Here is a 12,739-nt window from a genome sequence, read left to right as displayed (position 1 = left end):
ACCGCAGGGTTCAAGCTTGTTAAAAAATAAACCCGCATCGAGCAGTTTTAGCACATAGTTCAAGCTCGTTAAAAAATAAACATAAGGCATGAGCAAATGTTTCCCCCCGCGTTTAAGCTCATTAAAAAATGAACTATTCACCGGTAAATAACCATCGTGAATGTAGTACTTCAGCTATTAAAGCCTTGGTCGTGTTTGCACGATCACCTCCACTTTTGCATTGGCCGATCATTCACCTCCATTTGATTGTTTACCCATTTTGAGGAACAGCTGCGAAGAGTGATCTCACTAGCCATCCTTGTAACACTAGCGTGATTGGAAAATTCCAAACCTTACCTGGAATTAGTTGCTACCCATTTTATCACTCGTTCCTCAAAAGACGAGTCTCCTTTAAGCTCTTTTCAACTGACTCATAAAATATGAAAAGATTGCCGAGCCATTGGCCTCTCCAGCTCGTTAAAGGGACCAGAAGTGCTATCTCTCCTCTAGATTTTAATCTTTTTGGACCTGAGAGATTATTACACAAAAATATCGAGCGCTTGTTTTGTTCGGCTCGTTAAAAGTATCGAAAATTCATCCCTTTTGTATTGTTTTATACTTTTTCGGACTTAAGGGATTAGATGATGAAAAACGAATTTTGGAGTTACCTTTACGTTTTTTTCAGACTCTCTAAAATTGAAAAGGACCGAGTTATCTTTGTCGTTAAACTCATTAAAAGTGTAATAGCGACAAACTTGTCTATAGACGAGAATGAGTTTCACTATCGCTAGGCTCGTTAAAACATAGCGATGGGTTTGCCCGAAGGGCAAAATTATAGAACAAGCATATGTTATCCTCCTCAAGCTTGACAAAAATAAAGAGGTACTGGTCAACAATGACTAGGGAAAATTGGGAAGAAAGCTTGAAGAAACTTTGTTGGTAGCAAGTCGCTCTTGAACATGACACTTCCACTCCGTGTCCGAGTCGGGTTGGGTTGTTTCATTCACCGGTCACATCACCATGGTCCCATCATACCATCCACATTTGGGGTTAATGCTACCAATCCATCACATCAGTGTCGCCGATATGTTCAAGAGAAGTCATTCAGAGAATTCACCTGTGTCTCACCCACTACCATACATTTATACTCCATTCTTTCATGACCGCCACCCTGAACCTTATATCACCAGATCGTTTTCACCTCCATTAAAATCATTTGCTCCGTTCCGTGTCATTGATGTGGGATTCATTAAGGCCCTCCTGTGATGGATCACTTCTTGTCGACATCAGCTCATTATCCAAGAAGTTGATCTAGGAACACCCCATTTAGTACTTTGAAGCTTGCATGCCTCAATGGAAAGTTTCTCACTTCCGGCGACAGGTTTACATCAATGGCCTTCGACCGAAAGATTTTGCGTGGTGTTCGATGCCAAGTCCTTTATTCACACCATGTGAATTGTACTGCAGTACCTTGAGGGTCATTATCATTATCGGTGATTCCTCTCGCGCTTGTTAACAGTTTACATCATTGGCTGGTAATCAAGCGATGTCTTTCCATGTTCGACTTCAGAACATTTCTCACATGGATCGACATGTACTTCGAGTGAAGATCAAACGAGATTGAAGACCCCGGATCTAGTTTCATCCATCCGGGCTGCGATATATATTCAGGGAAATAAAGACATCAAATGTACATCATTTCCGCACAGATAGTCATCCAAAGGATGATGGCTCTATCAGAATCATCAGTCTACACTCAGACGATTGTCTGTCCTATGTACATGAAAATGAATTTATAAAGTTGAGCATGGGAATGCCCGCCTCAGCTAGATCATGAAAATATTATGAAGATAATGTATTGTATTGTATCTTATTACAGGTCTCCTCCCAGCTTGAAAGAACTTTGGATCCTCATAATAAAGCATTTCACCCGACATCAAAAGATTAACAACCTCATGCTTTAGGGGGCAACTGTTATAGACATTTTTGGGCCCTACAACCCCAAGCATGAAATGTCCATAAATCAAGGGCTCCTAAGTCCCTAAAAGTTTTGTTCTAACCCCTAAAGGAACAAGGTCAACAGATTACAGCTTCTCCCGGAAGTTCTCCATGAAAAACTGCTCAGAATTGGTCAAAACAGGATGATTTCAGCTGCTCCACTGGCCAAGTGCGTTGCATCTCACCTAAATACATTGTGTGGGTGCGTTGCATTTCAAAAATCCCTTATATGGGGTGTGATGGGCGAGAAATGACAAATGGCAATGTCATTCCGCGAGGTGGAGAGGCAATGGAAGCTTCCAGAATCTTCTCCTGTGACACTTGCCTCACTGAATTCAACCAAGGATGAGTAAGAGATCATCAATCTCCAAGTGGAAGCAAGAACTATCAGAGGGAAGACACTAATCAAATCATGAGCTGACTCATCTCCATTACAGATATCTATATATGGATCCCTCATCCTAGAGATCCAGAGGCTAGAAGTTTGCATATTGTAAGGAATTGTTGTTGGTTTCTTGAGACAAACATTAGATTGTTGGGTGATCTAAGCTTTGTTTGAGGTGAAGAGGAACTTTTTTTAGCTGGGAGGTTGATGTTGGGTCAGAACAACTGGTTGTAACTCCTCTTGGCTCTTTCTTGTTTATCAATAAAAGGTATTCAATTTTTCCTCCATGCTCTTGTGTCATTGATGCTTGCTACATTTGTATGGTCAATTTACATCTGATCCTAGATTGTTTATGATTATAGATCCATGTCTTTGTATAGTGCTATGCTTATGTGATCTTACAGGTACTTTGTGAAGCTGGGCGTGCAAGGGAGCAGGTAGCTAAAGACTATCAAAGAAGAGGGGAATCAAATCAGGAGATTAGCGCAAGACAGAGGTTGGTCTTTCTGTTCCTCTCTACTATAATTCATAAAGGAAAAATGAAAGTAGTTTTTCTCTGTTTGTTTCTAAGGCAGCTGTCACACCTTAGTGGGATAGAGCAGTTCTATATAGACACTTTTCCCTGTAACAAAGAGTATGCCACAACAAGCATTGATGTCATCGGATAAGTCTGCTGAAAATTTGTGGCATTAGCGACTTGGGAACATCAATTTCAGTGACCTTCTCATGTTGCAGAACAAAGGCATGGTAGATGGTCTTCTTGTTTTGAAAAAGTTGCATATTGATTGTGAAGCATGTGCATTCGGTAAATAGCATAGAGATGAATTTCCTGTTGTTAAAGATAGGAAATAGAGAGATATACTCGAACTTGTACACACTGATTTATGTGGCCCTATGTAGACAAGATCGTTAGGTGGGGCCTACTATTTTTTAATATTTGTTGATGATTGTACAAGATTCACATGGGTATAATTTCTTAAATAGAAGAGTCATGATTTTGAGTATTTCAAGCAATTCAAAAACATGATTGAGAAGAAAACAGGAAAGTTCATCAGGATTCTTCAATCAGATCAAGGCGGAGAATTCAAGAAAGGGGTTTTCATCAAATACTGCAAAGAGCATGGGATACATCAACAATTTACAACACCTTACACTCCTCAGTAGAATGGAGTAGTTGAGAGGAAAAACATAACATTTGTGGAGTGTGCTCGCAGTATGTTGAAAGGTAAGAATATAACTAATGGTTTTTGGGAAAAAGTTGTCAATATTGCAATGTATTTGAAGAATAGGAGTCCCACTAAAAGTCTTGATTATAAAACTCCTTTTGAAGCATTGTTTGGCTTCAAGCTTGCAGTAAGTCACCTTAGAGTATTTGGTTGTAAAGATTTTGTGCATGTTTCGAAAGAGAATAGGAAGAAGTTAGATTCAAAGGCCATTAAATGTACCTCCATTGGATATTGCAGTGAGTATAAGGCTTATAAAATGTTTGATCCTTCTACTCACAAGGTGTTTGTTAGTAGAGATGTAGTATTTCAGGAACAGGTTGATGATCGAAATCCTGTTCAAAACAATGAAGAATGGCATGTACCCTTACTTTCAGATGAGGATATTGAAATAGGGACCAGTCAGCAACAACAACAACAGCAGCAGCAACAACAACAACAGCAGCAAGATAAATAGGAAGAAATTGAATTCAGTCCACAAAGAGAAGAACACAGCAGAATAGTTGAACCCCCACTTCTTAGGAGATCTAGCAGGCCCAAACAATTACCAACTCGATATAGGGATTGTGCGCTCATGACTGGTATGTTAAACATTGTAGAACCTTATAATTTTTATGAAGCTAGTAAGAGTTTTGAATGGAAGGAAGCAATGAAAGAGGAATATGAATCTATTATTAAGAAAAATACTTGGGATCTAGTAAAGCTTCCTAATGGTAAACAACCCATAGGTTGCAGATGGTTATTTAAGTTGAAATTTAAAGCAGATGGGTCTATTGATAAGCATAAAGCAAGGTTAGTTGCAAAGGGGTATTCCCAGAAAGAAGGTATTGATTTTGAGGAAACATTTCCCCTGTTGCAAAATTAAATACCATTAGATTGATTATTGCTTTAGCCACTAAGCATCATTGGAAAATACATCAATTAGATGTTAAATCTGCATTATAAATGGTGATTTAAAAGAAGTATACTTAGTGCAGCTTGAGGGGTTTGTTAAGAAGGGAGAAGAGCACTTCATATGTAGATTAAAGAAAGCATTATATGGTTTAAAGCAGACTCCTAGATCCTGGTACGAAAAAATTGAGTCATTTTTCCTCATGCATGGTTATAAATGGAGCAAAAATGATCCCAATTTGTATATTGTGTTTAATGATGAGGGACAGATAGTGTTGATTTTTTTATATGTAGATGATCTGATCATGACAGGGAGTGCAGACAATCTCATTGAAGAAATCAAGCAACAGCTATTATAGAAATTTGAGATGAAGGACCTTGGAGAAATGCATTACTGTTTGGGTCTAGAAGTTTGGAGAGATTCAAACCAAACTTTCTTGTCCCAGGGTAAGTATGCTAAGAGTTTGTTGACTAAATTGAAAATGGATGAGTGCAAGGTTGCATTTGTGTCTTTACAACAGAACAACAAACTTCAGGTGAATGATGGTTCGAAATATGCAGATGCAACATTGTACAGACAGTTGGTTGGTAGTCTTATTTATTTGACTACAACAAGACCAGATCTAGCTTATGTAGTGAGTGTTTTGAGTCAGTTCATGACTCAACCATATGAGAACCATTGGCTTGTAGTGGAAGGAGTACTGAGGTATCTGTAAGGAACTTCAGACTTTGGTATTTTGTATTATGACTCATTTGATGTTAGTTTGATAGGTTATACAGACTTTCATTGGGTGGGAAATTTAGATGATAGAAGATCAATTACAGGTTACGCCTTCAACATTGTGTCTAGGGTCATCTCTTGGTGTAGCAAGAAGTAGCATATTGTAGCTTTATCCTCAGTAGAAGCAGAATATCAAGCTATGTGTGCAGTAGCATGTGAGGTAGTTTGGTTGCGTAGACTTCTCCAAGATGCAGGAGAAGAATAAACAGAATCTACGGTTATCAAATGCGATAATCAAAGTTCCATCAAACTGGCCTACAATCTTGTGTTTCAGAAAAACACTAAGCACATAGACACTCACTTTGATTTTGTCAGGGAGAATGTGCAGTCCAAAGAGATTTGTGTTGAATATTGTAATTCTTGTGATAATATGGCTGATATATTTACTAAGCCTCTGGGAAGACTGAAGTTTGATTTGTTTAGGGACATATTAGGTGTGTTTACGAACCCTTTCTTCATTAAGGGGGAGTGTTAGAATTAATGGAGACTAGATAATTATTGTTACGTAGTTATGATTGTGCTTTTCTTGGACATTCAGTTCCTATCATTCAGGGATTTGATTTACTATCCCTAACTAGGTGTATCTATTTATTATGGGAGTTTAATGTGAAGCCTAAGTGGCGTATTTGCTTGTAGGAGCTCCTAAATTCATAAATTTATTATTTTTATGGTCCACAATTGTAAAAGTTATGAAGATGTAGAGTAAGATTTACTTACAACTTATAGTTTATTTTTGTATATAAATATATTATTATTAAGTTTGATAGACTTTTGTAGTTATCTATGTTTTTTAATAAATTTGTACAAATTTGAAGAGATGTTGTAAAAGTGCACTTGTGCATGAATTAATGGTGAAGAAGGTGAAATTGGAAATATGTGAGAGAATGTGAGTATGGGATGTGGATGAGATTTTAGCGTAAGAGTGGAGGAGGTGAAATTGAGGTAAATTGAAAGTTTAAGATTGGTAGAATGAAATGGTTTAACCGCAATGCTTCTACCTTCTTGTGTGAACTGTGAAGTAGAAGCTTAATTGCATTTGGAAGCATTTGTTTGTTTGGTGAATTGTAAAGTAGTTTCCAGAATAGCCGACCGATCATATTCACAGGTAGGTAATCTGACCGATCATATTCACAGGTTGGTAATCTCAGATCCTGAGCATTCCTTTTCCTCTCTCCAATATGCAAATCATCATTGACAACACTTCCCATAGGGATGGTTGGGGCCCGGTAGATGTTCCATGTGCTGCCAGGCTTCTGAATCAACCCTCCATATGTTCTTCCAATGTTCGGCTTCATCCCATGTCTGGTATGATCTTTCCCTTTCTTTTGGTTTTCCTTACCAGGTGTTCGCCTCGGTCCAGGATGCTTTCAGATGGTGGTCCGTTCAACGATCAAAATGGAGATCGATTTTCATTTACACGTGCTGGCTCTTGTGGAAATGGCGGAACGAATGCATTTTCCAGGATTCAAAGAATCCCATTTCCTCCATTCCGATCCTCATCTCTGCTTTCTCTGAACAGTTTTGAATTTGATCTCTTGATGCCGCCGTCCTTCAAGGATCTCTCTGTTATTTGGTTTGTATAATCGATTTGCTCGTTTTGATCCTGAAGTTTTTCCTTGGCCCTCTCATGTTGGAAGGTTTTGTTGGACGATTTTGCCTCATTGGTGTATTTATCCGCTCTCCTGGCATGTATCTTCCAATTATGCTCAGAATCTGTCTATTCCTGGCCAGTGTTTTTTCATATGGTCTGATATTTGTATTACGCCTATTATATATTCTTAATATAATACCATGCCGTTTTTTCTCTCTAAGAAAAAAAAAAAAAAAACTTCCCATATTTTATTTTATGCTATTGGTTGTATTTCGGTTTTTTCAAAAAGTAATAAATAAAAATTGAACACGTTTCAATTCAATACGATAGTATATTAAAAAAATTACTTAAAGAAAACACATTTAGATTTCCAACAATAAATGACATGTTTCCTTTATTATTACGTCATGGGGATCCATTCGTAAATGGACGGTTAACATTATATAGTATAAAATATTGAAGATAATATAAATATAAATATAAAACTAAATAATATTAAAAGAAATCGTATTTCTTTATTATTGTATTTCTTTTTGTGCTTTTAAAAGTAGGCCCTTGTGTGTTTTCATTAACGAGAGATATGTTATTGTATGTCAAAGTATTAGGTAGTATGTATATATATCTATATATATAGATAGATAGGGTAAGTATATATATAGATAGATAGGGTAAGTATATATTATGTAGTATATAGGGTAAGAAATAATATATGGTAATTTGTGGAGATACAGTTAAAGGGTTTAAATATTTCCTATAAATTATAAATTAAAAAGTGTAAGTGGATTTTTTGAAAAATTATTTCAAGTTTAAAAATAATATAAAAAAAATATTGTTTTGTTAAAAGTGTTTTTTTTTTTTTCTTTTTATAACCATATTAATTCATATAGGACTAGATTTAGTGACAATATTAATCTTCTAAGTTACATTAATACAAGTTGTTTATTTGTGATCTTTTTGTAAGTCTATACCTCTTGAATAATATCCTATAATTTAAATTAACTTAAGTACACTTTTTACAAGTTTTCTCACATTATGATAAGAAAAGTTGCTTGATGCCATGCATATTTCTTGTCTTATAACATCCTACATACCTTTAGTATTCTCATGAGACGAGCATAGATGTAACTTCTTATAAGTCTCAAGAGACACCATGGACTTGTCTTAGGTATTGTCATAATGTCGATCTGCATATGTTTATAAAAGATAAATCCAACGTGTTAACACATAAAAGTTGCAAAAGGTGAACAATAATCTATTAGTATGTTAGAACCACTTTTAAGGCAATATATAGTATTGTTATCTTAAAACATGTAACACTAGTCATTCTATATATGTCAATATCTAATAATAATGTTTGTGTTGAGTTGATTGAATTTGTTGGGCACCTACTTGAAAAACACAAGGATACATTAAAAGAAATAGTAAAAATTGCTATCTAGCATTAGTGATGGGATTTCAATAGGACACCTAGTTATAATAATGTGATTCAGAATGGTAATTTGGTGCTTATGTGAAGGCTCGAAAATATATAAGATGTATTTAAGATGATTATTTAAACATATATTTGAGGGTGACTAGTAGTGTGTCATAGTGCTTTCTTAGGTAGTGACGGGAGAGGATTTAATAGATCCATGAGGATCTACTTAGTATCAGTAACACTAGTTTACAAACATATCAAAAGGAAAACTTGCACCTATCATTTTGCAAAACATGTGTGAGCCGAGTAAGAATTGACAAAGTCCTAAGTTGTGCTAATAAGTCTTGCATATCGTGCAAATATTTGAATAGTTCAAAATGCTGAGGACGTGAGGAATTCAAGGTCGAGGTGGATCATCACAAGGACCTCATACAAATAACCCATTTCCATCACCGAAGTTGACTCACATACTGCTCCTCTTAGAGGAAATTAATGAGACTTTAAGTGGGCGCAAAACAACTAAAATGGAAATGGTGCACCCTCCATCAAGGTTGGGAAATATCAAGGGATCAAGAGACTCTGATAGAGGACCTCCAACCGAGGGCATTACTAGGGAGCTCTAAAATATTAAGTTCCCAGTGTTTGTTGGAGGTCATGCCAGTGAACGAGCAGAAGCCTTGTTAGATGGAATGAGAAGGTGATTCGCACTAAGAGATTGTACTTCCAATTCAAAAGATTAATAACGATATTCCAACTCGGAGATAGTGCCCTAAACTGGTGGGGTAACTTAGAGTGACAACTACACCTCACCCCTGACACATTTACTTGGGAGTTATTTGAGGAAAGATTCAGTAAAAAGTACCTTCCAGCATATTATGAAGAACAACAGGTAGGAGCCTTTCATGCTTTGGTACAGGGAAACCGCACGATAGAGGAATATGAGATTAGATTCATGGAATTGGTCAAGTATGTCTCCTACAAGGATATTGATCAACACAAAGAGGATCATTTCATTTATGGATTGAACCCTAAGATTAGGAAAATGGTGTGGATTTGGAAACCATCCTCAGTTATGTTGAAGAGAGCTTAGAATTAAAAGCTGGAAACAAAGTCATTTTTCCACAACAGCCAAGGTTTATGGGGAAGGCCCCTCGTACCTTCTCTAGGGGAGGAAGTTTGAGGCCACCATCATATGGAAATAGGGTTGTACCCAGAGCATCGACAATGGGGGTTTCAATGGTTTCTAGTGTAGCTTCACTGACAGCTTCAAGACTCGTGCAAATCATGGTCAGACACAAGGAGCCACAAGTAGGGGCAGGGGTCTCTAGGGGAGGAGCTCTTTCCAAACAAATCCACAACATTCTGTTCAAAGTCTACCACACATAACTTTTTGGAGATCTAGGGGACCTCATTACCAGTGCGATTATCCTCATTTACAAACTAGTAACGACTGTGGGGAAGGAAAAACACCAATCGGGGGTGGGCAAGCAGCCATCATTGGATCTATGCAATAGTTGATAACCAACAAGTTGAACATGAATCTACCATGGTAGAAACCTTGGGTACGATAAACCATGTAAAAGTTAAAATTTTGTTTAATTTTGGTGCTACATATAGTTTCATTTCATCAACCACATTAGAAAATGTGGGTTGGCATCCTATGAGCATGATGAATTTAAACAAGTAGAAATGGCTTCTGGGATAAAACAAGTAGTAGGACTTAGTGTTGACCAATTTCAGGTGAACCTTGGGGACATGCAATGTAATTATTGGAATGGACTAGCTAGAATCTCATCAAGCTTTGGTATATTTCTTCAAAAATAAGGTGATTTATTTAGATGATGAAGGTAGGTCAATTGATATTTGTGGTATCAAGATAGGAGTGTCCCTACGATTCATCTCCATGATGAAGGTAAAACGTTGTCTTAGGCAAGGCTGTAAACTATATGTGGCAGAGGTTGTAAGTGACCAGAAAGGACCCTCCCTAGATCAGTGCCCATTTTTTTCAAAATTCGAGGATGTTTTCCCTAAGGAATTGCCTATATTACCACCTGTGAGGGAGATCGATTTCATTATTGACCTTAAACCTGGTGCAAAACCAATATCCAAGATACCCTACAAGATGAAAACTCCAAAAATTTGTGAGTTTTAGATGAAGTTAAAAGATATTTTAGACTTGGGATTTATTAGACCTAGTATTTCACCTTAGGGTGCACTAATGATTTTTGCCAATAAGAAGGATGGTTCCTTTAGTCTATGCATAGATTATAGGGACTTGAATCAAGCCACAGTAAAGAATAGGTACTTGATACCTATAATAGATGGCTTATTTGACCAAATGATGGGAGCAATGGTTTTCCCAAAGATTGATTTGCGATCTAGATACCACCAATTGAGGATTAAGGAAGGTGATATCCCAAAAACTACATTCCAGACTAGGTTTGGGCACTATGAGTTCATAGTTGTACCATTTGGTTTGATTGATGCACCAACAGTATTCATGAGTCTCATTGAATGTTGTGTTCAGGAAGTATTTTGACCAATTTGTGTAAGTCTTTCTAGATGATATTCTCATGTATTCTAAGAATTAAAAGGACCATGAAGAGAATGTAAAGGTTGTATTGATCTGCTTAAGGGAAATATGAGTTGTATGGAAAATATTCAAAATGTTCCTTCTTTTAGAAGAAAAATCATTATTTTGGACACATAATTTCAAGAGAAGGGATTTTAGTTAACCTGGAAAAGGTAAAGGCCATAATGGATTGGCCAGTACCAAAAAATGCTCAGAGGTGCATAGCTTCATGGGGATAGTAGGTTATTATCACAGATTTGGGGAAGGGTTTTCAAAGATCACAAAACCCATCACCACATTACAGGGAAAGGGGGTTATGCATGAATGGACATATGAATATGACATTGCATTCACCAAATGAAAGAGGTTACTAACTAGTGCACCGATCCTTTGAGTGCCTGACATGGAAAAATACTTCACTATCTACACAGATTATTTGAAGCAAGGATTGAGAGCAAAATTGATTCAAGAAGGTGGATGAATAACTTATGAATCTAAAAATTTGAATAAACATGAAGATTTTTATGCTACCCATGGCTTAGAGTTAGCAGCAATGATGCTAGATTTGAAACTATGGGGACACTACCTTGTTGAGAGAAGCTTTGAGTTAAGAATTGATCATCAGAGCTTGAAGCACCTCTTCACTCAGAGAGATTTGAATGCCAGATAGAGGCGGTTGTTATAAACATTTTTGGGCACTGCAACCACAAGCATAAATGTACATAAACTAAGGGCTCCTAAGTCCCTAAAGGTGTTGTTCCAACCCATAAAAGAACAATATCAACTGATTACAGCTTCTCCCATAAGTTCTCCATGAAAAACCACTCAAAACTGGTGAAAACTGGACCATTTCACCTGCTCCATAGGAAAAGTGTGTTGCATACCACCTAAATACACACAGTAGGTGCGTTGCATGTCAAAAATCCCTTCTATGGGGTGTGATGGGCGAGAAGGGACAAATGGCAGGGTCAATCCGCGAGGTGGAGACGCATGGAATCTTCCAGAAACTTCTCCTGTGACACTTGTCTCTCTGAATTCGAGCAGGGATGAGTAAGAGATCATCAATCTCCAAGTGGAATCAAGAACTATCAGAGGGGAGACACTAATCAAATCTCAAAAGCTGACTCACCTCCCTTGCAGACATCTATATATGGATCCCTCATCCCAGAGATCTAGAGGTTGGAATTTTGTATCGTGTAAGGAAGTGCTGCTGGTTTATTGGTGCAATATCATAGTGTTGGGTGATCTAAGCTTTTCATGAGGTGAAGAAGGGCTTCTTGCTGAGAGGATGATGCTGGGTCAGAACAATTGGTTGTAATTCTCTTGGCTCTTTCTTGATTATCAATAAAGCTATTCAAGTTTTCCTCCATACTCTTGTATGGTTTATGTTTTATGCATTTGTATGGTTAATATACATCTGATCATGTATTGCTTATGATAATAGATCTATGTTCTCGTATAGTGTTATGCTGCTTTGATTCTACAGGTACTCTATGAAGCTGGGTATACAAGAAAGCAAGTAGCAAAGGACTATCAGAAGAGAGAGGAATCGAGCAAGGAACCAAGCGCAAGACAGAGGTTGGTCTCCTTTATTCTTCTCTCATCTATTTTTCATAAAGGAAAACGAAAGTAGTTTTACTTTGTTTGTTTCTAAGGTAGCTACCAGCCTTAGTGGGATTAACAGTTCTGCATAGACACTATTCCCGGTAACAGCGGTGGAGCGAATTCATGAGTGAGTATGATTTTGAGATCTCATACATTAAGGGAAAGGATAATGTGGTGGTTGATGCACTAAGAAGGAGGCCAAAAATATTCTCCCTATTACCGTTGAGGGTCAATTTGAGGGAACGTGTGCTGGAGAAACTATTTGAAGATAGTTGGTATCTAAAGGTTATATCAACA

This window comes from Pinus tabuliformis, chromosome 5_1 (assembly GCF_031772625.1).
Source record: "Pinus tabuliformis cultivar Carrire ecotype Pingquan chromosome 5_1, CPIR1, whole genome shotgun sequence".
Classification (NCBI taxonomy): domain Eukaryota; kingdom Viridiplantae; phylum Streptophyta; class Pinopsida; order Pinales; family Pinaceae; genus Pinus; species Pinus tabuliformis.
Note: the sequence above shows the minus strand (reverse complement) of the source record.